Raw genomic sequence first — 23,835 nt, 5'->3', positions numbered from 1 at the left:
TTGCTAAAGTGCCTTGGACTCGCCTTAAACACAATATTACAAGATGACATGTCATTTTGACCTTCACAGAATGCTTTAGGCATATCAGTCATACATATTTAACAATTAAAATAATTAACAATAGATAAAGATATAAAATTGATAAAACCAATACTAAAGTAAGCTATAATATCTCGAACTGTTGTCCAAATGTCGAAGGCTAAATGGGGCTGTGTTCATAGGGTTACTCATTGCTTGTGTCTGACATGCATCGTAATTACGAGCCACTCAAGGCAGGCAAACAGGTCACGATACATCATCATGAAAATGACCTAAGGAAGTATGTTTGTCTGTCCCACTGATTGTTCGGGTTTTAAGAGGCTTACAACCAGTAGTCAGGACCCAGCACACCATAGATTCATTGATTAGTTCAATATTTTAAGCTGCAGAGAGGATAGTATAATAGGAAATGAAGAATCTTGCACATGATTGCTTATTTAGTGCTTGCTTGTTTTCGTAGAGATATATAATAAAAATTAATGGTATGTTACCTAAATTATGTACATTTATATACTGTAAAACATGTAATTACATATGTAATTACATCTATAATTAATTTCTGCAATTATTCTATAATTATCAAATCTATAATTGCACTGTTGACTCTACCCCTACGCTATAACTCACCCTTATACCTAACCATACAGTGAGTAACACATTTCACCTCAGTAGCAGCACAAGTATTTTCCAGTACAACATGAATACAATAAAAACATTGTACCAAACTATTTTTAATGTAAGTAGTAGTTAAAGACACTTAATAAAAGTTGGACCCTAGTTTTATATAATATCATAAGTGAATATGAAGTATGTATTTGTGAAGGACAGGGATTAAATCAGCCTTGGTGACAGAATTGGTTATTTTTGATTGTTTGAACTGTGCACTCTGACTGAAATATTGGTTCATGGAACTGTGCTTATACCACACACTGAAGTTATTTTGTTGCAAACCACGTTAAAATATGTTTTAATTAAATTTGTTGCTGCCCTCGTTTTCATCTGAGGTACATTGTAAAGAATTAATATCCCAGTCAAGTGCATAATGCCATCACACTTTTTCCATCTGGCTTTCTGTGCGACTTCATTACAGTTTAATAAGCCCAAACTAAACATGGGTGCAAAGTCAGCATTGAAAACATCACACGGAAACACAATAGCTTTCTGTTTACACACTCGACAATGAATTAGTCTGCGAAGGAATTCTTTTAATATTCTGAATGCTGTTCACCCAACATGCCCCTCTTCAAATCCGATAAAGCACCACATCTCACTTGAAATTGGTGTTGTACTGTGCTCTGTTAATAAAGCATCTTTTGTTTATGTATGGTTTCTGTATTACTAGATACCGACATTACATTAGATACTGACTGTTTTTTTTTCTGTACATGACTCTGCTATGTTTATTTTTTTATTTCATACATTAATTTAATTGAAATCAATCCTCTTTTCGACCCCAGTCACTGCTTATGTAGTTGATGCAATCAGTATCTAATAAGATTTCCAGGTTAGACTCAGCTGCCTTAATCGTCATTCTAACAGACATGTGACTTCTTGCATCTTCCATCTTGAGCTCTGAGTTCACTTTGGCTGTAATAGGCCCGCTTCTTAATATTTCTCCCATAGGCTTGCTGTAGACAGTAGTTTACACTTCATCGGGTATAACACAACATATTTATAGCGTATGCTATACGATGCACTCAGGCGCACTGTCAGTGTGCGTCGTCCCATGGGCGTCTGTCCATGCATGTGCCGTTCTTGTGAAATAATGTCAGCCATGGTGAAGTCGAGCTCCAGAGGTGGTGATTGGTGTTGTGCGGGGTGGGGGTTAGAGCATCTCCCACTGTGATGTTCATAGCACTCCAATCTCACAGCCTGCTCTCAGCTCCTTCCAGGAGAGAGTGAATAGAGAGAGTCTGGAGTGTGTGGGCGAGTCTGATCTGCAATTAACGCTGGTTGTCAGAAAGAGAAGGCTGGCGTTTACACCATGCTTCTGAATCACTGAGCGAAACACTTTTCCTCTCATCCCTTCCCCCTCAAACAGGGCATTTTAGCCGAGGAGGAGAAAGCACCAGGAAGCTCCAAGTAGAGAGAAGCATTGAAAGCAAAGGAAGAAAGAACGTAAATAAGACTTGAGCTGGATATTTTGGGTCCAGGACCGAGGATTGTGCTGCTTCGTTTGTTAGGGTAAGCCCAGCTCTTCTTCTCTTCCTGTCAAACAATGCTGCATCTGTTTTAATTACACAGAGTCTCACTTTTATGTATTAAATCTAATGAAGTAAACATGATACAGTGCCATATGGTCAGTTGACGTCTAATGTTGAGTGCCTCCCGTACTCTACATCCACGATATGATTTATGTGGTGAAATTCTGTTGAAAACAAGTTGTTTGCCTTGTTCCATATAGGAGTTACACTGGCCATGCAGAAGCTGTAGTGTTTAATTTGACATTTAATTTCACGTTAGCTGAATTTAAAGTGAAACACCCTGTTCTTAAGTGTCTTATTTGAGTCAGCTGCAGCTGGCAAAAGATGCATTGTTCAGTCTCAAAGTTAGCCACAAATGTTATTTAACAAGCGGAGGCTGGACCTTTTTTTAAAACAAGGGTACTGGTATGTAATTTTGCTAGTCTGTAAGTTTTTAGAAACAAGGTTTATTAATTTATTATTTGTCACTGCTGATAATGTGATGCAATCTATTATTTAGAGACTCAGATTGTGTTTCATCTGCATCAGTTATCTGTAAGTTAATTGAGCTTAAGTGAAATGTTTGAAATGTTAGTTTGCTGTCATCGCAATATAAACCAAAACAAGTAACAACAAAACCACTCAATGACACATTTAATGACACATTTTTGCAATCCTTACTGGAAACAGGCCGTTTTCAGGGGATGTCATTGACTCTGTATTTGACGCATCATGCTCATTACTTGTTTGAATGCTGTTGTCGCAGGCCTATTCTTTTTCCCAGAGTGTGAAGACACTTTAGCAGTTCTGTTCTAAATATTTTTCAGATCAGCCCTGTGGAATGTGCCATACTTTTGCACCACGTCCATTAAATCACGCTCGGTTTTCTTTTTGTGCAACGGCTCTCTTTCACGCTTGCTCAGAGCAGCGTGATTCATTGTTTATTGGAACCCTATCATTAAGCTGGAGATTCCAGCATTCTCCCGTGAGACCTGGAGGCAGGATGCAGAATCTTGAGCCCAGCAGATAATGTTTGAGCCATAGTTTGCTTGTGTGGGCAATACAGACCTTTTTCCCTCCTCTGGGAACATCTTGGAGGATTTTTTTTTTATTCTATAAAAGGGGTATAAATGGGCCGCTTTTATCACCATAAAGGGCAGAGTTATGAATATGCATCCACATGCATATATTCAGTTGATTTCAGTCTGCGCTGACTTCCCTCTCTATTATCTGTGGTTTTTGGATCGGCTCTGTAACCCAGCGGAATGTACGATGTCCCAGCGGGGTCACCCCATAAGTAGCAGCTCCAAAACCAGAAACCTCTGGCTGCCTCCTGTCCCACCACCACACCACATTGCCACACTTTCGATTCTAAATAAGTTACCAAAGGATATGAGGAACATGTTAGGCAAACAGAAAAGCCATCATTTAAGACGTGTATCAAAATATTAGCTCCTCATTTACCTCGCATGCACACACAACTGTGTCTGTTGCAAGCCGTAAATAGGTTTCCACTGCACTTGCCAAATAAAACCATCTATCAGGTTCTTAGGCTCCTCAGTTTAAGCTTTATTAGGCAGCTTCTTAATATGTAGCGATGATGATTTCCAAACCATTGGCCTGGGGATTAGCATTCAAGTTGGCAGAGGCCTCCACACCACATGAAAATACAGCTCACTTTTTGACATGAGGATAAGATTTCAGAGTTAATATTGGTTAAATCGTATTTAAAGTGCCTAGCCAGTGTTGCAGAACGGCTGGGGCAAAAAAGCACGCACAAAATTATAATTAAATAAGAGCATGTGAGAGGGACTTACAACTGAGAATTATCTGGCTAGACACACGTCAGCTGAATGTATTCATGTTTCTCTATTTGTCACTACCTAGAAAAGCTGCTGGGTCTGTCTGGATCATCAAGAGCCAAATTTAGGCGAGAATGCTGGGATAAGTTGTCAGTGTTACCCAACCAAAACAATTGTAAACACAAACTTCCATCTTTGTAGTTTCAAATATGTTTATTCAATTTGTCAATAACCTCCATTTAACTTCTGACATTCATTAAAGTCTATTAAACATTAATGACCATCAGAAGTTTAATGGAGATGCTGTAGTCCCATAGTGCCATAGCCACACTTAATTTCTATTTAAACAATAAAGATCATTTTTATTACCATATGCATTTCAGAGCTTCTAGGAAACATTGTATTGTTAGGTGCAGTCTGTAATTTTGAACTGGCATTGACTGACCAGTTTGTTTTTTCCATGCATAAAGACAGCTTAGAAACCCATACATGTTTTATGTAACGGCATGTTTATTAGCAGATATCATCTGCTGTGAATGATCTACCTCTTTAGTGCCTCACAATGTGAAAGCTATGCCTGCATTGTCTAAAGAGACCGCTAATGTTGACCTTTCGACTGCCCTGCCCTTGGTTGTGACCTCTGGTGGTAAGCCACCCATACGGTCCACTCAGCACATGTCCTGTTGAGCAGTGCAGAGAGGCTTAAGGATCGACGGCTTCTTTCCTGTCTCTCTCCTTCGCCCTTCCCAATGCTTGACGACCTGGTCACTCTAGTCCCTTTCGCTCTAGGCCGTGGCCGGGTCCTCAGCATCACGGGTGTGAGGCTGGAGCCAGAGCAGCAGCCCAAAGCTGCTAATCCTCTTTCTCTACTGATCCTCTTCCTCTCTGCCTCCTCACCCTGCCACCACACTGCCCTCTCTGGGATAAGAGGGCAGCTTAGGGAGGAGTCCCATGTTACTCAACACCAGAGCAAAACAAAACAAAAACCTTCAAGTGTTGAACACTAATCCGTCTAGTCCATGTAGGGTAACTTACCGTAGATTATCTCATTTTGCGGGTCAACGATTAGCCTTGACACAAGCTTCATTATGAACTCCTATGAGTGCCGGTTTATCTTGAAGTGCCACCGTGATCAGGATTATGTCTTTTATTATCTGTTGTTGTACTTGTCATCAGAGTGTCTCTTTATCCTTCTGGGACCCAGGAAATCATTTTTGTCCTCTGTTGGGGACATATTTATTTTTATTTTATAGAAATATCAGTTTTATAATAAACTGATCAGAAATGACTGTAAAGAAGTATCATTTTACAACACATTTATATTTCAAATAAATGCTGTTCTTTAGAAATTTCAAGAAAGAATCCTGAAGAAAAAGACTTTGAAAAAAAAAATTATCATGGTGTTCACAAAAGTAAAGAAATGTTTATTTAGCACCAAATCAGCATATTAGAATGATCTCTGATGGATCGTGTGACACTGAAGGCTTAAATTTTGCAACTTTAAATGACTTTTTAAATGTGAGACAGAGCACATGTGAAAGAATAACTTTTAAAAGCTTGTGAAAGTTCTCTCTCACAGCCCTCTTTTTGTCACGTGATGTCACTGAGGGTACACGTAAGCAAGTGTGGCTTTGAGGTGGGCTTGTGTGAATGCGTGGTAGAGACAGGCACGGCTGATGGCTCTGAGGACTGACGCAGGCTGCACCTGTGTTCCACCGACCCCCCCACTGTCTCTCATTACCTCTGCTCTGTGGGCACTCATATGAGCTTCAGACTGCAGCCGTGCACTGTTCCGCGTGCTCAGGATATCAGCATTGAATGCTATCGTGGACACACCTAAGAGAAATGTGTCTCAATAGAGCCATACAGTAATGTTGTGCTTATATTGTTTTGAGCCGACATCCCTTCTGGCTTGTTGTTTTTCTCTTATATCATAGTGGGTGGGTTTTGAATGTGATGTTGTTTTCATGCCACATTATTGTTTTTTATCATCACCGTGTTTGTAGTTTTAAGGAATTGTTATCGCATAATGGCACATCATCTGTCACTCATGACAGAGTTGTAATGCCAGAGTGTCTGTAATGTTTTTTATTTCTATAAGTTAGACTTCCTTCACAATTAGTGATGGCAAAATCACTGTGTAGTAAAGCATACAGTAGTACTGTATAATGTTTATTTTGCAGTCACACAAGTGAGATGTATTAATTTCTCTCAGTGATCCCTCAGATATTCAAATTGCAGTTTAAATCAGACTCTAGTGCTGATTGAAATAACTAGAAAAAAACTCTTGATGAAGTTCAGTAAATAATTTTATATTTATTTCTTAGTGTTTTATATTAATATTAATAATATCTTGTTATTTATTGATTGAGGAACTGCCAGTAAGTGCAACTGAGCGACCTCTGTAAAAGCAAACTAGATTTAAAAAGTTGAATGCAAAAAGCCAATTCAGTAAATTTAGTTTCAGTTAGTTACAAATACTAATAATCTAGATGAAAATAAACAAGGCATAACTAAATGTGAAGAATGTAAAAGAAGAATATGCAAATGATTTTTGTTTATATGCAATGATATAACACAATGCATAATAATTAACATTAAATGTATGCATATTATTTATTTATTTATTTATTTATTTATTTATTACTTAAAAAAAGTCACAGAGACAGCAGATTAATTGTTTGATTGACAAAAAAATATATATTTATCATACATTTGAATTAGTTAATTGAAATGTACAGTTTGATTTACAGAAATTAATTTAAATTCCCAGCTCAAATGCAGTTGACATCAGTGGCTAGGAAAAAAGTGCATTAAACTCATCACAATGTTCACAAGGTTGCTTCGTTTTATAGTGGCAGCCAAAGCGTTGTGAATAAATTGTGAAAATGCAATAAATTGCCCAGCCCTATGTCACAGTGAGCTGAAAGCATGTTTGGCATGTAAATTACAATAGCAAAACCATCTACTTGTCCTGGGTGTGTCTTTGTTTTTGTTTAACAAGACTTTTCCTTCTTGCCAGAAGCATAGTTCTCTTTTTAAACTCACTTGAACCTCACAGAATGATAAAACCATAACGCTAGATAGAGTAACTCATCCAGTCATGAAGGAAATAAAACTGTAATTAATTACTGATGAAAAAGATCATTCCAAAAAAATGTTGTTTGTTTTGTCACACTGTATCAGTTAATCATGAATGAGCATTGTTGTGGTTCAAGTCATGTCAGAACCTGTGGCACAGTAGGAAATCATGCAGCTGTGCTCCACAAACAGGAAGAAAAGGGGCCCTCATCCGTGTTTTTCCCAGTAGTTGGAGAGATTTGGTGAGTTTGTGGTTGCAAAAGGATATGAAAGCTTTGATACATGACAGTCAGAGAGCCATACTGTAAATTGTTATTAGTGGACATTTAATTATTGACTTTCCTTCTTTGGATTGAAGTTTTAGCACTGAGTTATTCTGAAATAAGAAAGAGAAACCCATGCTGGAGAGGAGGCCATTATATCATTGTAATGACAGGCAGATATGTTCAGAATATAAAATGTTAAATTACTGTCTTTTGTACAGCACGATTCCTCTCTAACCCTAAACACATGTCCGATCTGGCTGTGAACCCTGCCGATATACTTCTGGCACACTGTCAAATCTAACTGTGAGGGAGTTTTAAATTACCCTAATCCCCTGAATTTGTGAAGACGTAATTCCAGTAATATATGACTCCAGTGATTTGTCAAGGCCACCTGGAATATTTTCCATCTTTCCACTGTCTGCAGCACACTGATAGCAGGATGTCCATGTAAAAAGCTCCATCCTGGATGTAAATGGAGCTCTTTGTCTTAACTGTGCTGAGAGGGAAATTGCCCGTGCTTTTAGATCCATATTCAACATGACGCTATTTCAATGGGGTCTTTTATTTTACTGGTGTTCAGCTGAAGAATTCGACTATAGCCGGGCCCTCTTCCATCTTGATTTCTATTCTGTTGCCGGATGGAAACAATCTCAAGCTTCAGAGAAACATCAGCCTGTTTTCTGTCCGTTCAGTTAAGTCGAATTCAGCACATTTCATTGCAGAACCTAATGATTTAAAACCAGTATGACATGACTTGACTGAGAACAGTATCTGCTAGCTTCAGGTACTTTGGCTGTCGTTGAGATTTTCTCTCCATAGTCTTGTATCCTGTTCTGAGCCGTAACTGAATATCGTGAATAGTTAACCATAGTAAATCTCTGTAGCTTGTACATGTTTTATTAGGTTTCCCCTTTCATTGATTTTGCACATTGATGAGATTAACTCTCACAGGTCAGCAGTGTCTGTCTATTTATCACTCTGCTTGCCATGCCGATACCCTGATATCGCAGAGGAAGCATGGCGAGATTGGTACGAGCTGAAAGGCCAATATGAAGTAGTTGACCTCTGCCATGTAAGGAGAAAGAAGTGGAAGCCAGGACAGGGAGGTATCAGTTTTACAGGCATGACATCACCCTCCCTCTGGTGCTGGCACTTTACAGTGAGGGAAAACATGACGCCACTCCCTCAGTAAAAGTCTGAGCAGTTAAAACACAGCAAAGTACACAGGACAATAAGATGCACATGAGACTTTGCTTCGATGAAGTGTTTTACAGGTATATTAATATGGGTCAATCTTCAAATATGGTGCCTGGCAAGTATTATAATTGGTTATATGTAAATTTTTCTGGTATTTTAGTGAGAAAATTGAGGTCACACTATACGGTGATTGATTCCGCCAAGTGTACTATGTCATGTCACTGTGTTCTCAAACTCTTTGGTTGTACTACACCCGTAAGTGCGTAAAGTTCTGCTTGTTGCCAGCTTTCTCTCTCTCTCTGCTGATCCAGGTGAAATATAACTCGGGCCTGGTATCTCAGCTGCTCTGTGGCCATACTTGGCCAGCATGTCTGACACCCGGGGTCTTATCTCTCACTCGGCCGCCCCCCCTCCCCCTCTTCGCCGATTGGCTGTCTGTCAGTGGCTTAGCTGCTAGCCTGCTTCAGAGCACACATGGGAAGAGAGCTAGGCTGTCACTAACCACCCAGTCAGGCCACAGGCTATCAGGGAACAGTTGGGCTGAAAAGATTCCTGGGAAGGCAAACAGCAGGGCCTCACTCTCGCTGGCACAATGTCACACTAGACCCTTTTGTCTCTGTATTTATTTTTAGATTTTCCTCTCTTTCTTAAAGTTAGTTTTATTGACGTTGATTGTAGAAATGAGACATGTCAGGTAGGATTGAACCTGCATTTCCCATCAACCCCTATGCCACATCTCTTTCACTGGAGCGCCTGGACCTCAAGTGGCACATGTTGTCAGCAGCATGCAAATCCTGTCGGATTCAGTGATGAATTAGTTTATCAGTCGCTCTCATGTTCCTAAACCAATGTTTGTACTTTGTTTCTCTGCATATTTGAAAACTCATTAGAATAAGGCAACTGAAAGATTTGCCTTACCTAAAGAAAGCATTGTTTGTTATGCTACACAGACCGAAGAATTCCCGCTAACCAAAAAGCTAACATACGCAGACAGCGCATATCTGTGCACTTCAAACATTAGTTCATTGTGTGGAGTTAAGAGAGACTGCATTTAGAGTCCATTAGTTAAAGAGAAGCATTTTCTAAAGAAGTGCCTCCATTGTACAGTACATTGCATAAACACCAGCGCAGCTGCAAGCAGACGTTTATGTAAGAGCATATCTATATTTTAAAATTGTTTTGTGCTGAATGGAGGAAGTTAAAATCACAGCAGCCTCTCCAGAGCATGTATGCTACGGGGACATTCTTTTCTCTCATTTCGTCTCAAACCATTTCTCATCAGGCGGCCTTGTTCTGCAAAACAAAGAGTCAGTGGTTTTAACCTTCCGCAAAACTTAACAGCAGACTCCAACTAAATAACACTAAGTGGATTCTACCATTTCAGCCCATAGTGAAATTAAAAGAACAGTTTGACTTGCCAAATAGATTTTTTTTTTTTTGACATTATCTTGAAATTGTAGGGTACTCTGCAATTGCATTTTTCTTCAAGGGCCACAGAGAGATGCAGCTTATGGGTCGGGTTGTCATCATGTCATTTTGAAAAATCACAGAAGGGGAAGCATTTTTATCCCGAACAGCCTTTTGCTTTAGATTTCAAGCAAATGACATGTAGCTTCATTGTTGCTGCCTTCTTTTTTTTTTCATAGAATATCTTTTTTTATCTGCTACGCTGTCTGTGTTTGTCTGTTTAGAGATTATTGTGCATCAATCTTTCTATATATATATAAAAAATCTCATCAGTTCACAGCCTTTCCCAGTTTATGAGTCATTGGCATCCATGCTGCCCTGATTGCATAAACCTTTTACATAATGGAGTATTGTAGAATAGTGGGACTGAAGAGGATTGAAATGTCATAGGGAAAGAGCATAGTATCAAATATTTATTGTAAGCCGTTCTGAAGTTTTCCTGTAAAAAGCTAAAGTATCTCACAGGTCAGGCAGAGGAAAGCATTCTGTGTCTGCTGTGACAGCTGGAGTTCTAAAGTGAGGATTTTTTGTTGTATTTGGCTGTATTTGCCATGTATTTGGATGGTTAGTCAATTGCTGATATCGAGATTTGTTTTTATATACTTTTTAGATATTATGCATATTTTTAGCACCAGTGGTTTAATAGCATGCTAACAGCAGGCTGTGTTTAAATTGTTAGACGATTTGTGGTAAAAGTGGCATCTTTAAATCCATTTCCTGTAAAGCACAACTGTAGGCAGCGCAATAGATTTTGGAAAGCATTGTGAGTGATTTGTCTGTGCAGAGGAGGTTTCTGTGAGTTGTGTGTGCGTTATGCATTAATACACGACATCTTTAATACTCACGCGCCACTGTTCCCTGAGGAGAAAATCTCAATTCATCTCCACTGTTTATCATTTCTGAGCTGAGATCTGCGCAACATCAAAAGACCGCCATGCCAGTTAACACAGCTCATAGGGTGGCTCTGGGCAAAATGGGGGGTAGTCCTGAGGGTGGGCAGACACTTTGTGCATCAGTGGGGGATTAGTTATCTCTGGTGATGACTCTCTTTCTCTCTGTGATGATGGACAGTCATGCAAAGAGAGCCAGGAACACATGCCATCACTTCATACAACAAGTCCAGAAGAATGCTTTCATGCAAACATCTAGAGATCACACCGACTATGTGTGTGTGTGTGTGTGTGTATAAAGCTGTTAGTGTGTGTGAGAGCGGGTGAGAGAACAAGAGGAAAGTCAGAATAAATCTTCAAAAAATCAAGCAATTGAAATGAATCACAGTAAGCATAAGTTTTATTTATCGACAGATTCATAAAAAAAAGGAAAGATTTAAAGTTTTTTAAATCTTGACCTGTGAACTCCTGTTGTAATTTTACACTCTTTGACCTTTTACAAAAAAATAAGTATAGTCAAGAGGACATTTAAATAAAGTTTAATAATGCATAATCTTGAGAGACTCGCCAAAGTAGGGAGTAAGAAAAATCCTATGCTGACTTTTGTGTCAAGACATTCTGTCGGCACATTGACATACTGTCATAATGGATTTTGGTGATGAAATTATTTTCAAGGCAAGCTCACAGTTCTTTCTTTTTGATTTCTCTTGTGATGGAGATGTTGAGTGAGCTGGTGTAGATACGATGTCAAAGACGATCACACATCAATCAAAGAACCTTTTGGTTGGTAAGCTTTAAGTTACCCACTTAAAGACAACATAAAATTGCATTTGCAACTGATTTTACTCGTGTGATGTGACACATTTCTGAGTAAAATAATATTTATTGAGGAAATAAAATAAGGGCATGACTTAATTATATGCATCAGAAATTGATTGGATCATAAAAAGTGGCCTTTCCAGAACTGATTGTTCATTTGCACCATTTGTTTAAAATAGTATTTTAAAAACATACTGTTTTAATAAATGTCCAATCTCAGTGATTCATCAAAGCATATTACTGTAAAGAAATGATTGTGTTTTCATATATATATATTTTTTAATCGAAATGTAACTTGCTCCACTTTTGAAATTACTTTTCTTTTCTGCTGATATAACTAAGGTCACTTGGGTGAAAAAAATCATAAAATTATGAAAAGAGAATGATTTTTTAAAAAAGATAATTGAAATTGTTTTATTTGAAAATATGTCACATAATGGAAGCTAAATGTGTCTCTGTCATTTTGTTGTCTTTACTGTAGATCATGCTAAACTCTCTCATCACATTTTAGCTGGAAATTGGCCGATATAAAAGTTGAACACAGTGTGTTTCAAATATTCAGTTGTTTAGTTGATACCCTTTTAAAGACTTACGCACAAACTGATGGGTTGGAGTTCTGTCACTTTTATTATAAACTCCAAAATCCCAGATCCCAATCACAATTAACATGAGCAAACATTCACCCACCCAGCGCAGTGGTCTCCCCACATGAAATGGATCGAACTGTTCGGAGAGGGTCATCGCTTTATCCTTGAGAAACTGAGAATCCATTCATCTGCTCAGCTTGGAAACCTGACTGACGCAAATGGATCACTGGGAATATGAGTGTCCCAGCAGTAATTATGTTACAACGCTGCTACCGCACACGACCAGAGGGTAGGGGGGTGGGCGGTGGTGAAGAGAATAGTGATACTTCTCTTGTTTCATTACAAGTTTTTTCCCCTCTTTTGTCCTTTTCTTATTGCCTGCCATATTCACACACACACAGACAGTGCACAATGAGTGCCTGCTTTAAATCAGTCATGACATTTACCATGTGCTGAAGAGTGAACTTCACAGTAGCATGTAGCACCTAACAACTGTGCAATCAAAGGGTAGTTTTAAGTGAGGCTAGTTGCACTATTTCTTGTTGCTCTTTTCTGCTTCTGACTTTCTACATTTACAGATGTCTTTGTCATTTTTTCTGTGAAACATTTAGCGAGAGCTGAAAGAAAATGATGTAATGGATGATCAAGGAGGGGACAGTGGTGGGAACAAGAGCCATATTGAAGTTTTCTCCATGGCTTTTTCAGCATGGCCCCCGAGGCATCTTCTCAGTCAAAGTCACCTTGTGTAGTCCGCCCCACTCCCAGCTCTCGACCTTGCTAAAATCCTTGATTGATTGTGGGCACGTCTAGTTTGCGCTCTGCATTCTTTCACTGTGAATGTAGCATGCTTTTATAATTTGAAGTAATAGACATTCTATTCGTGACAATAGCATGGTTTCTAGTGCATTTTTATTTGAATCTTGCAATATTGGTTGAAAAATGTGATGTTTTTACCCAGATTTTTGCCCTGATTTACAATCTGGAGAAGTTGACGCTGGTTGATGAAAGTCATAGCCATTCTGCAGATTTGAGTTGACAGATTTAGTAGAAAATCGCTTGGTTTATGGTGGTCACAGACTCTATTTTTTAGCTTCCGCCTATGAATCCATCCAGTCAGAGGATATAGCAAACATTTGATATTTTGAGCCAATTTTAGAATGTTCCTGCATGAGTTTGTTGTGATCGGAGCGAATTTAATGTCTGGTAGTGTATGATGCCCTGTTTTTCTTCTATGACTACTTAGAAAGTCAGTATGATGCCCAGTGTTTTATAATCTGTTTAGATTTTAAAAGTCGTGTAGTGTATTCCAGCCTGAAAATGTGAACAACTTTTCCAGCTTGCATATAAAACTTAATTGAGGTTGATAAATGTTTAATTCTTTATCAATTTATCCATCCATTCTCCAAACTTCTTGTCCTATATAGGGTCACAGTTAATTTTTATTATTAATTTATTATTTAATTGTTTATTTATGAATATATAGCTTTTGGTTGACTATAAATTAAGTAATTGATAACATTTAATAACAGACAAAAACCTGAGATGACCGAACACCTGAGAAAAGATAATGCCAACCCTCAGACAACATACAACACTTTAATTTTCCACAAAGCTGCTTTGCAACAATTTGCATCATGAAAAGCACTATACAAATAAACTTGAATTGAAAACTTGAATTTAATTAATAAAAGTCATTCAATTTAATGATAATTGGCATTTTGAAATGACATGGATGATATTGACTGACACTTACCTATAAATGCCTCTTCACATTTTAAGAATAGGAACCTGATTAATCATGCATTTTGAGATTTTTTCTCTCTTGTTACCGTACTGTTATTACTGCCGTTCAAGCCTGGGAGAGTTTGGATGTGGTGATGGCATTCTGGAGGTGAGAAGTGGCTTTCACTCCCTCACCTCCCTGCCTCTGACACCGAGCTTCCCCTGTTACAGTTATACATGAGCTGTGCGGAAGTTTGTCTCAGCTGCCATTGATCCGGACAGGGAGTATAGCGCGGTCAGAGGAGAGTTGTTGAATGAAGCATGCAGTCATTAGCAGAGATTAACCACCCAGTGGCTGTCTGCTCAGCAGTATCAGAGCTGCTCATCAAACAAACACTATATGAACATCTATATCACACACACTCTTAAATCCAAAAAATAAAAATAAAATTCATTAAACTAACTTAATTCAATTATGGACAATGGTTCCACAAAACCATTTTTTTAAATTAACATTAATGGAAGATTTTGAATCTATGCAAACTCTTTGTGTTGTGACAACACAATTGAATGAGGAAGAATCTATGTGAAATAGTATTGTCCAACCAAATCAACTTATTCCCTTACCTATAACTTAAACTGGTTAAGTTTATTGAGCATGTTTTGGTTGATTAAAAACTGACCAAATGTGTTTCACTCTATCAACATAAGGAGGTTTGTTTCAAACAACTCATTTAAATTATGGACAGTGGATCCATCCAGTTACTTCAAGTAACTTCAACTAAATGATTACTAAATAATGAGTATTTAAAGTTACTCCCTTCAACAAAGCATTTGTGTGTGTGTGTGTGTGTGTGTGTGTGAGAGATTGTCTTGTAATGACTCATAAAAGACAGGATGTCACAAATGATCAAAGTGTATTTGTCAAACAAGTGCAATAAATACAGTTACATACAGTTAAATAAACCACATTACAAAATTGCACAAAATATCAAAAATATCAAACTACTGTCATTTCCTAATTGGCTTTTAAAGGTAACCAATCATACCTTATTTCAGGAACAGGAACTGGCTCCAGAAATAACTTCTGCAGTACTTCAGATGTGTATCTGACTTCAGGAGGGTTACTCAAGTTCAGTCCATATACTGTATCAGTTCCAGAAACATGGTTTTGCATAGGGTATACTGCTAAGGTCCTGAAGAACTTTATCTTCCAACACTCCAACATCTGCTGGGCTGTCTTCAATGTCTGCACCTTCAAATCATATGGCATATATACCCATGAGTCTTCTGGATCACCTCCTGAGTGTTGGCAACGTCTGCATGGATATTTAAAAGAATGGAGTGCTCTTAAATTCTTGTGTAACTTTACCATAGCATTTATCATCCTTGAAAAAAAACAAAAACAAACAAACAAACAAACAAACAAAAAAAAAAAACCCACCATGTACACCATAATAAGGTATCTTCATTTGGGTACTTCAGTGTCATTAGTCTAAAGATGCACACAACAACATTAATGAAATTTAGCCTTTACACGGGGTGTGCGATGGGACGCTTTTTCATCATGGATAATGAAAATGTTTCCACGATCTGCTTTTGAAGAAATATCTTAGTATTGTGCTACAGCGCACATTCTATCAGCTACAGTTCTGGCGCCTCTGTCTCAAGATACTGTACAACGACATACATTCACATCAGTGTTAACTCAGCGGTAGAGTTACTCTCACACAACACTGTACTTATTCGCTGTCACGAAAGTACATTATTTGCATCTGCTTTAAAGCCTTGCCGGTTAAACGTTTCATTTACACACTGTTCTGACGTGCACTTTCTCTGAGCGCATACCTGAAACGCACACACTAAAAACCCTGTCAAACAGCACCTGATTACTTAACTAAGTTATATTTTGCGCTAATACTGTTAAAACACACAAGGTTTACATATAGACTCAGCTGGTTATGTCTAAAATGTAAGTAATCAGTTGAGAGAGAAACGGATGCGTGCCTGTATATTAGATGCGTGCAGCTCTTAAAGGGACAGCGCTAAACATGCTGCTGACTGTCATTACAGGGATAGATCACCCTGAAAACCTGTATTAATTTCTTTCTTGTGCTGAACACATAACAAGATATTTTGAAGAATGTAGGTAACCAAACAGATGCTGGTCCACACTGAATTTGAAATTAAGAAAAAAATACTATGGAAGTCGCTGTGCAACAACTGTTTACTTATTCACATACTTCAACATAACATTTATGTTCAGCAGAAGAAAGAAATTCATTAAGGTTTAAAGCAACTTTTGAGTGAGTAAATGATGATATAAAAATAAAACACTTTTTAATATTTTGGTGAATTATTCCTTTAATGTTAATAAAACACAGAGAAAAAATCACTCACTACTCTTGATTTAAAAATGTTGATACAGTTGCTTTAATAGGAATCAGACTATATACTGTATTCTTTTATTTTTACATTTGTTTATTCAGTTTCTTGAATGCTCCTGCTAAATACACCTATTGATTTTTATTTTCGCCCACTTTGGGCTAAATATCCTACATTCTTTTTTATATTTTTGTTACCTTGAAAGGCTTTGTCTTTATACAGTTTTTCTCAGTCGCTTTGGTGCATTTCTCAAATCAGAAATGAAATTCCCAAATCTACTTGTTCAACCTCCATATAGTCACTTGTGCACATCATAAAAGCAGTTTCTCTTTCTTTTAAACAAGTTGAGATTGCTTTGGTACATTCATGCAGCTGATTATGTACATTTGTCTGCAGTTTCCTACATTATCAGTTATTGTCATGTTGCTCAAAATCTGTTATATAGTTCTCTGTGCAGTCGTCTTACCCCTCAAAACATCTAGGTATTAGTTCATCGTATAAGTAATTCAATGCAAAATGGTTGATCTAGTTGTCATAAAATGTCAAGCATATTTTCTACACATTTCTAATAGACTTTTTGTAAATTTGCCATGAATTGTGCAAGTGAATCTTGACTTTCACTAACGAAGAGAATTTAGATGACAAACCAGTTCTCTGAAATAGGTGCAGTGTTATATTGACAACATGACTAAGCATTTTGACTATCTTGTTTGTGAACAATGACACAAGGACTTTTCATTCTGATGGCACTGATATGTTTATTGACATTAATGCTTGCTTTTGAGAGATGAACTAATGATTTTGAGTAAGTTACAGGCTTTTGCAGTGCTGCTTGTACAAATTGTTTTGAGAAATGCACATACTTCTTTGCAAATACTAAGGATGATTCAAGAAATGCACCAAAGCAACTGAGAAAAACTGTAATACAAGTTTTTGTTTAGTGCAGTTATTCTTACCTGTGTAGCGGGCACCAAGAGGTTTTCATTCTTTGTCCAAGGACTCTTCTTCGGTTTGCAAACATCTTCATATGTTTTGCAGTGTGGATCCATTTGGGCAAAGACAGTTGACACTAATGGGCATATCATAATTCTGTCTCAAATTGTGCCCAAATCTGTAAACACACAAAGTGCAATTTGTTACAAGAACACCAATATAGTTTGACAGTAAAGACAAATTCAGTGATCAAAAAATTCAATGATTTATTTGTGTGAGTGAAGAATAGTGTCATGATAACCATACCAAAAGGGTGGATGTGATTACATATCTGGAGTAATGTGAACAGCTCAGAGTAGTGTCCGGTTTAAAGTCATTGTATGACTGTCATTGTATGTCTTAATTGTTTACATTTCTAGAAGGCACATCAGCTTCTTGACCATCCACCAGTTGATTCTCTGCCAGCAGGTGGCACTCCAATTGCTTTCAAATCTCACCACCGCACGAAATCATCTACTGACGGCGCAATAAACCAGTTACACAATACCCGACTGCAAAACAAAACACTAAAAGCGTCTCGAAAAAAGACTTTCAGAAACACTAACAGAAATAAAAGACTCTGACTTAACACAAAGAAAACTTTAGATTGTCTTACTTGGCTGGTACTTCTAGCTCTAACGCCATAATCCTCCTTTGCGCGGTGTTCATCAAATGCGATGGAAATCGTCATAATAAACCCTTTACGTTAGTTATGATTGATAATTAAGTAAAGTGGAAACTTAAACAGTTTAAGTTAAGTATTTTAGTATTTTGGCGGAAAATGAAATATGTTTGTGTAGTTTTAACAAAATATTTGAGTAAAACGAACAGTGCCACAAAACCATTTTTTTTTTTTTGTGTATCTCACAGAGTATCTAATGCAGAGATAATGACCCAGATCAGACTTAGAACATCGGTGGATGGTTTGAATGAGGCATTTGCAATATCAGTGGCAATTAAGTGTTGCATAAGTTAAGTGTCATCTTGTTTTCTTGGGAATGATTTTTTTTTTTGGTTACACAGAACTTGTCAGACAGTCTTGTGACACATACATAGTAACCTAGGGACATGTCTTTAAATCATATTTCACAAATACTATTGTATAAAGTCCCCTTTAAGGAAATCTTCACCTCCTCTGTCGTTTTCCACTGTGTGAAATGAAACTTGTGTATTTTTAATCACATCCTTCCTTTTTGTGCAAACGGCAAGTTTCCAGATTTAAGCATGACATCAGCTTTGAATGACAACAAGATGAGTTTAGAATTAGTCACATTTTTCAAAACATCATTCAGTGACTTATAAGATTCAGCATGCAAATGTGGCCTCCTAGTTTTTATTGTGTGCCAATATATCGCAAAATCTATCGGATTGATCCAGTTACGCCTCTGAAACCATGTTAGATTTTATATAGGACCATTTAGTTTTTCTCCTCCATCATTATCTACACACTCTTCCCTATTCTTTTATTCTGTTCTCTTATTATATTTTGCATAATGAAATGCTGAAATATAAATGTACAAAATCTCTAGGAAGATTCCTCATATTTTAGTCTCCCCTCCAGGGCTCTTTTTTTTGTTGACGTACATATGTACCATTTTCCTGAAACACTGCTCATATCCTGATCATCTCAAGTAGAGAAGAATGTGCTTCACACTCATTTGTCCTGCCGCGTAAGATCACCTTAAGCCATGTTTTAAAAAGGAAGTTAACATGGTGTGAAAAGTTCGTTACGAGTGAGCGCGCGCAGCGTTATTCCATCTGCGCTCACTCACGCTCCTTCTCCGAGCCTCATTTTCACTCATTTCTTCACGCACACCCCTTTGCTGGATCTTATTAATTATATCTCATTAGTTGCCTTGGAAACAGAGGTGAGGGAATGTAGAGAGAGGAAACTGAGAGACTTAACAAGGGAAAGAATGAGAAGATGAGAGCCACAGAGAAAGGAAGCAAGGAAGAAAGACAGCAGAAAAAAAAAGTGTGAGGTGGAATAGAGGAAAGTGGCGTTGTCAGATTAGCATCGGGAGACATTAACAACAACAAAGCTGCCGGGGCCGGATGCTTTACCATGGACTGCTGGAGAGGAAGATAAGCACATGTTCACAAAGGCAGACACCAGTAACCCTCCTCCCCATCAAGGCCAGGGCCGCCACATCTGCAGGTACACAGCCACCTCTTAGAAGCCGGAGAACAAAAGCCCAGGCTCTCCACCCTCCCCTTTTCCCTTGTGTTCTTATATCAATGTGTCAGTCCAAATGAATCCTTAAAGTCTTCCCACTAGACCCGCAACTGCAACAGCACACTAAATGGAGGCAACTCAATCCATTTATGTTAGGAATTTGCTGATTGTTTGTGATCGGTCAGTATGGTCATTTATATTTCAAAGTTCTACATGGTCTACTGCAGATCTGTCCCATTTTACGGCTTCATCCTTCTTTGGTGTGTTGTCAAATGGTGATTCATAGTTATGTAAGCTGGGAAGGTTTGAGCTTCTTATCAGTGGAGGCCAAAAAAAGGGAAGCCTAGTGTTGCTTGTTTAAAAAAAAAACACATAGAATGAAAAGAATAGAAAGTGAGTGAGAGCTCGGAAGAGCGTGATGGAGTCGCCTGCGAAATGGCCGTGGTTGTAAACATAATAAACATGGTGGGAGAATACACAGGAGATGGACTTGTGTAGTTGTTTAGTCTCCTACAGACAGGAAGATAACAAGGGGAAGGATCAGAGGAGATGCTTGTCCCAATGGCTCCTTTTTCCCTCTTTCTTCTCTCTCTCTCTCTCTGCCTCTCGCTTACTCTTTCCCACCCTGTCTAGCTCTTTCTCTAATGTCTCTGGCTGGCTGCTATTGGTCATCTGAAGGGTTTTGAAAAACAGGAAGTTGAGGAGCAGGATGTAAGAAGAGCGCTCTGCCCACAGCTTGTTCTGGGAGGTTGAGCTTTCAGGGCGGCTGTGCACAGGAAACAATGCTGTCATGATGGTGCCAGAGGTACTGGACACTGCCTGAAAAGTAAAAAGAAAAGTAGTGACCCTCTCTTCTTTTTCAAGTGCTGTAACTAGGTTTTACTTTACACCATTGAAGTAAGGTAGGGATGATTTTTTTCTATTGATATTGAAATCACCATTTTTCTTAGTAAATATATTTCTAAAGGTGCTGCTGACTTGAATTTTTCACCAAAACAAATAAGTTCAGGAATTAAGTTATGTGTGATAAAATGGAATGACACGGAAAGTGTGTGTGTGTGTGTGTGTGTGTGTGTGAGTATATATACATATCTTGGAAAGCAGGGTGGCCGATGGCCTATATGAAGGCAATATAATTTGAAATAATTTGAAAATAGATAAAAAAAAAAAATGTGTAAAATAAACATGCTTATACTTTAAATGACAAAGTATTTTTCACAAATAAACAAATATTTAATAAAAATATAATTAAAAAAGAAGTAAACACTGTAACCTACAGGGCACTCAGTATTCTGGGAAGTTTTTGTGCATTGGGAATTACATTTTTTCAAATAAATCCAAGGTAACACTCATTTTACATACAGCACACAGTGAAAATGACATGAGTATGACATTGGGCAAAAGCATAAAGCGCAGCATAATTTGAAATCATGTGTTTAAAGTCTGTCAATCGCGCGTCTCAATGAAGCTGAACTCTCCTCCTGTCCGTATTCAATCCACACAGACCGTCATGCAGAATACATGTGATCGTGCAGAATACAAATGCACACTTCATAGGATCTCACAGCTGGACTAAGGCCTTGTTTACACTGCAGGTCTTGATGCCCAATTCTGATTTGTTGCCTATATCTAAATATAGGCTGTCCTTTTACATGTTCTTTCAATTGTGACCCATATCCGATTCATGTGTTAACACTTGCCATACCATCTGAAACATAGCGCAAGCGTTGTTGTCATTTACCACCTCCACATGTGCTTCCTCGTGAGAATTATGTGACTTGTGCTGACAAAACGTGTCACAATGAGCAATTAAAAAAAAAAAAAATTGGGGGTAAATTAAATTCTCCATTAAAAGACCTTCAAAATGATTTATAATTGGTTGGAATCGGACAATAAATGACTGAGTCGCACGCCATCAGAAGCGCTGTTATATGCACGCACTTAAGATGACAGTCAGCGCGAGAAGCGAGTGGAGAAAACGTAATCCTTAATTTACAAATAAAGACAATCATTTTTTTTTTTTTTTTTTTTTTTTTTTTTTTTTTTTTTGCCTGTAGCTCAAAATAGCTAGTGCAAATTTACACTCATTTTGCCAGCACAGGTGTTTGAGTTCACACAGAAGGCGACCCGGCAATGTTCCGGCAATTTTCCAGGTCCAACGTGCAGTGTGAAAGGGGCTAGAAAAGATAAAAAGAGTTGAGAGAAAATATGATGCGTGTCAGATCCACGTCACGTTCAGCAGCGGCAGCTCTTAAAGAAATAGCAGTCAAAACAAGCTAATAACCAGCTGCTGTGATGTCTGTTAATCAAAGGACAAAGAAAAAAGAGGAAAAAATAACTTTTATAGCTATAAGGATTCATCTGTATTTCATTTTGAATTTAGTGTTTGATAACTTCAATTTCAATTTCTGTATATTTTTGCTGAAGGGCACAGGTAAATATGACATTTATTATAATGGGTTTAAGTGAATATTGTTTTAAGTTCACTAAAATTAGAAGATATTTTTTAAAGTCTAATAAATGTTAAATTAATAGCATGATTAATAGTTAAATATGGGACGGGGTTGTGTTTGTACATTAATTTGAAGATTGAATTTGAAATTATTGCAATATAAAAGTATATTTGAAAACTATAATGTTAGGTGGGATTAATCGTGATTAATTTCAGAAAAATGTGTGATTAATTTTTATCGATTGACAGCACTAATATTTATTTATTTATTTATTTATTTATTTATTTATTTTTAACCAAAGTTTAAATTTAAAATAAAACAAGAATTCAAAATGATCCATTATGAAAGAGTTTCATTCATGCATGGTCTGTTGCAGATCTGGCTGTGATTTTATTTTTTATTTTTTTAATAATAAAAAAAACTTTTATTTTTAACATCAGTCAAAAAAAAAAAAGCTTGTAATACTTTATACATTTTTAATACTTTTCCTACTTATAATGTAATGTGTAAACAAACTTTTTCAATAGAAAACACTTTCACACTTGTTGAGTTCTATAAATATACAGTACATGGAAGTTAATTTGTAGCCCGTAGTCGCTCATATTCTTGATATGTTTTCAATATAGCTCAGGAAACCCCAGTTTATACAGTTAAGGGATTAGAGGAACACTCTCCAAAATGAAAGGTTTGTGTAAAAGTGAGGTAGTAAAGGTTTGGCGGGCAGATGAGGTAACGCAGTGTGTGAGTGTGTATATGTGTGCGGTAATTACAGTGGGAGTAGGGCATGTTTTATTGAGTGTGAAAAGGCCTGACCCCAGTACCAGCCCTCCCACTCTCACATTGGCACATTCTGAAGGGAGAGAGCGCGAGAGGCCTATCACTAACACACGGCTTGTTTTTCTCACACACGCTCACACCCACTCGCACACGCACGAACAGCACAATCATTTACATTTATATAGACCCCTCTCATCATGGGATCATCTCAGTTACAATACACAATCCTCCCGAGCAGTATTTAGGACATGGGAGTTAACTTGTTTATAAGACAAGGGAGTGTCAGCATGTCATGTGAGGCCTCTCCTCACATCTGAGATAAATGCATGTTTCATATCTCACATGCAAACCAAACCTATATTACGTTAACACAAGAGAATTTTGTCCCCTGTTTCAGTGTGTGTGAGTGTGTTTGCACCTCATGTGCACCTGTGTTCATTGATGAGCAAGTGAATGACCCGTGTGTAGTGAGGTCAGGGTCAGGGCAGTGAGCACATGGACATGTCTCACTAGAGATTGGCTTTGCTGTGCACATTCTGTGGGTCATGTACTCCTATTGATTTTCATGTCAGGCCCTGGCAGTTGCTCCTATAGAGACATATTCCCTGCTTATCGATCATAGTGACTGCAAATGTTTGGTAAGCAGCTTTCAAAACTGCAGGACTGGTTTAAATCAAAGATAAACTTTTGACCAGGTGCACTGCATCAAGGAATGCTTTTTTTTGTGAATATACATGTTTTACGTAAGAACTGTACTGTTGCCACAAATTACATCACATGCCAGTTATCTTAATGTTCACTTAGTTTTACATTCTCTGCCGACTGCCGTTCATTTTTGGCTTGATAGCATGCAGTGAAAGAGTGTGTAATATCCAGGACAGCTGATGTAATCGGCAGTGGTTTCGGACTTCTGGCTCTGCTGCCCATGTCCTGGAGCGCTGGAGTGTTCCAACAGACTCTTAGTGGATCCCACCCACAGCCAGCAAGCCCCACTGCTTCCACCCTACTTTTCGATAAAC

General features: G+C 37.9%; 1 protein-coding gene across 19 annotated transcripts in view; it reads left to right on the top strand.

Annotated features, from left to right (window-relative positions):
• LOC109108814 (myocyte-specific enhancer factor 2A-like) overlaps positions 1-23,835 on the top strand; it is a 92,915-nt gene that overhangs the window by 5,255 nt on the left and 63,825 nt on the right. For 14 of the 19 annotated variants that reach the window (XM_042743989.1, XM_042743990.1, XM_042744000.1 and 11 more), the window contains one exon: positions 2,081-2,223. The exons of 4 other annotated variants lie outside the window; for them this stretch is intronic. The gene's annotated coding sequence lies outside the window, so the exon portion shown is untranslated. Of the gene's footprint in view, positions 1-2,080; positions 2,224-20,361; positions 20,489-23,835 lie in introns of those variants that run through there. One more of the 19 variants, XM_042743995.1, reaches the window with a different exon arrangement.

This window comes from Cyprinus carpio, chromosome B18 (assembly GCF_018340385.1).
Source record: "Cyprinus carpio isolate SPL01 chromosome B18, ASM1834038v1, whole genome shotgun sequence".
Taxonomy (NCBI): domain Eukaryota; kingdom Metazoa; phylum Chordata; class Actinopteri; order Cypriniformes; family Cyprinidae; genus Cyprinus; species Cyprinus carpio.
This window is presented reverse-complemented; position numbering and strand designations above follow the sequence as displayed.